This window comes from Cervus elaphus, chromosome 1 (assembly GCF_910594005.1).
Source record: "Cervus elaphus chromosome 1, mCerEla1.1, whole genome shotgun sequence".
In the NCBI taxonomy this organism is placed as follows: Eukaryota; Metazoa; Chordata; class Mammalia; order Artiodactyla; family Cervidae; genus Cervus; species Cervus elaphus.
The window spans coordinates 47,209,307-47,212,785 of record NC_057815.1 but is presented as its reverse complement, the minus strand read 5'-3'; the positions used below and the strand labels follow the sequence as shown (position 1 = coordinate 47,212,785).

The window sequence follows — 3,479 nt, the reverse complement described above, 5'->3', positions numbered from 1 at the left end:
CACTTGAGAGATACTGCAAATATTCACCAGAAATCTTGTTGATCTAGTGTTTCTTATGTGTCTGTCTGGGACCTGCTCTGCCGTTTACTGGGTTTGTGACCTTAGGCAAATTATTCTGAAACTGAGTATCTTTACCTATGAAATGGGAATTATAGTCATCAACCATTAGGCTTGTTATGAGGATTAAATGAGCCAGTGTATGTAGAGTGTTTAGCTCTCTGCCTGACTCATAGAGTATGTGTTAGAAGAGCTAGTATTATTAACTATTAGTTAGATAATATTAACATTTCCTAAGGCTGCCATAACAAAGTACCAAAAACTTAGGGGACGTCCCTAGTGATCCAGTGGTTACCACTTCACCTTCTAATGTAAGGTGTGTGGTGATTTGATCCCTGGTCGGGAGCTAAGATCCCGCATGCCTCATGGCCAAAAAACAAAAACATAAAACAGAAGCAATACTGTAACAAATTAAATAAAGACTTTAAAAATGGTCCACATCAAAAATCTGTAACTCTCCCTTTGGCACACCGCTGAAGATCCTGGTGTCACCATTGGCCACTGCCCCGCCCAGTGTTACCGGTATTGTAAGAGCAAGCCGTACCCAAAGTCTCACTTCCGCCAAGGTGTCCCTAATGCTGAGATGTGCATCTTGGACGTGGTGCGGAAGAAGGCAAAACTGGATGAGTTCCCCCTCTGTGGCCACATGGGGTCAAATGAGTATGAGCAGCTCTTTTCCGAAGCCCTGGAGGCTTCCCGTATTTGTGCCAACAAGTACAAAAAGTGGTGAGAAGCTGTGGCAAAGGTGGCTTTCACATCCAAGGGCAGCTCCACCCTTCCACATCATCCTCAACAAGGTGTTGTCCTATAGTGGAGCTGACAGGCTCCAGACAGGTATGTGTGGTGCCTCTGGAAAGCCCCAGGGCACAGTGGTCAGGGTCCACGTTGGCCAAGTCACGATGTCCATCTGCACCAAGCTGCAGAACAAGAAGCATGTGATTGAGGCCCTCCACAGGGCCGAGTTCAAGTTCCCTGGACGCCAGAAGATCCCCAGAAGTGGGGATCTTCAAAGTTTAATGTGGATAAATTTGAAAACATGGTGGCAGAAGAGTGATTCTTCCCCTATGGCTGGGGGTTAAAAACATACCCAGTCGTGGTTCTCTGGACAAATGGCAGGCCCTGTATTCATGAGAGCCTTGAGCTGTCCCCTCCTTACTCATGCATTCCTAGCAATAAATCCTACTTCCCTGCCCCCCAAAACCCCTGCAAAGTACAAAAACTTAAACAACAGAAATGTATTGTCACAGTTCTGGAGGCTAGCAGTCAGAAATCAAGGTTTGGCAGTGCCATGCTCTCGATTACTCAGGGAGGGAGTGGTCCGGCTCCTCCCTTCTGGCTTTTGATGGCTGCCTGCATCCTTGGGCTTAAAGATGCATCAGTCCAGTCATATGACTGTCTTCTCCCTGTATGTCTTCACATCTTTTTCCCTCTGTGCACATTTGTTTCTGTGTCCAAATTCCTTTTTTTTAAAAAAATAAGGACAACAGTCATACTGGGGTTAGGACCCACCATAGTGACCTCATTTTAACTAATTACCTCTGTAATGACTATTTCCAAACGAGGTCACATTCTGAGATGGGGATTAGGACTTCTTATTTTTTTAGTTGGGGTGAAGGGGACACAATTCACCCCATGACAATCACATTCCCAGTCATCACAGAAGAGGAATCCCCTCCCCAGCTTTTGCACAAGAGTAGAAAGTAAACCAGCTGAAATCTGAATACCTGTTCTTATGGGGGACCAACAAAAAGGCCTTTCTTTGCAGTCTCTTTCTCAGAAGCAGGCCCACCGCAGGCCACCAGCTGTGGCCAGTGTTCCCTTGTATCCTTTTACCAGCCCTTGGTCCCTCTGGATTTTCCAACAACGCCTAATTCTATTATTTCCAGTGATTTCCCCGTGGGCAGCAGTTTATTTCTGTCATCAAGTCTCTGATGAAATCTTTAGCCATGAAATATTTAGTCCAATCCCAACAAATCGTGTATAGTGTTAACATGTCACAAGCTGCCCGTGGCCTGCATTATGTGGTAATTTGGAAGCGAGAGGAGTGATAATACAGGGCCGGGCTTCTTTTGTGAGCTCGCATTAATGCTGGAGCTGGTGATGTCAATTGACAGCCCATCGATTAGGACTAATAGTGCTTGGAGGGGGCAGAATTGGGGCGAGGTAGGGGATAAAGGATATTGACGGTCAGTCGCCAGGATCCCGGCAGCTTTTAATCTATTATTGCCCTCTTTTAATGCAACTTCCGTGTCAACTGCATTTACTTCCACCAGCTCTGCCCGCTGTGCTGAACTGTGAAGCCGGTGGGATGCCACCCCCAGAGTGGCCCAAAGTTCCCCAGTATTGATTCTTTGATACTCTGGGGTGTGAATTATAATTATTTCATTAAGCTCTTTAATGGGTATCAACTATGAACCTTCGCCAGCCCAGGCTGGGGTGGCCAGGGCGAGGCCCGCATCATTAGTCTGTGTTCATCTCGTTGCCACCAATTGTCCTGCCCTCAACCCTATTTTTTTCCTCCTATTATCGCGTCTATGGTTTTAGTGGGAAGCAGGTCGATCTACTCTCAGAGAGGAGCTGGGAAGGGGAGTTGCTGATTTGGGGAGGCTGGAGGGGAGGCCACGGTTGAGCAGATTGCATTGTCGGCTATTCACACGGCGGAGCTAATCACTCGTCAGACCTGCTCTGCCCGGCTCTAGTCTGCCTGTGCAAGGAGGTGGTGCACGCTATCTCGGGACAAAGCAGCCACTTGCTTGTGGCTTTGAGTCCTGTTGTAGCTCAGGAAAATTCCATACCCTCTTGGAAGTCGTTCATCAACCTCCCCTTCTGCCCTCAGGCAACTTCACCTCTAGTAGAGGTATCAAGTGAATAAGTAGCAACAAGACACTAATAAACCTTGAAAACAGGCCAAGTACAAGGAGTTATGGCACTCCACAGGAGGGGCCTTGACCCAGGCTTGGGGGTCAGGGAAGGCCTCCTGGAGGGGTAAAAGCCTAAAGTGAACCCGAAGAACAAGTCAGAGGTAGCCACAGGAAAGAGGAAGGGCACGCTAGTCAGTGGAGCAGTGTGTCGAAGAGGCCCGGGGATGAGAGGGAGCAGGTCCGAGAAGGGTGAGGACCTCATGTGGTTGAGTAAGGCCATACTTGAATGAGGTGGGGACAGGGCCCTCTCTCACCCTGGTTCTTGTCTTCTACCTGCCTGTCATTGCTGATGAAGCTCATCAGGAGCTTGAGGAAGCTCAAATAGTCCCAGATGGTGTTTCTCATCATTTTATCAGGTGCTTTCTTATTTCTACCATATTTATTTCTACCATAGTTTAGGCCAAGAGTGATTTTTATTTCAGGCCCTTATTTGGTTTATGTGGTGGTTTTAAAACATGTCTGCAGTTTTTTTGGGGGGGCACTTCTTTTATCAAGGTATGG

At 47.5% G+C, this 3,479-nt stretch overlaps 1 pseudogene; it reads left to right on the top strand.

The window, feature by feature from the left end:
- The first annotated feature begins 520 nt into the window (after nucleotides 1-520).
- LOC122701753 lies at nucleotides 521-1,210 on the top strand (annotated as a pseudogene).
- The last annotated feature ends 2,269 nt before the right edge of the window (nucleotides 1,211-3,479 follow it).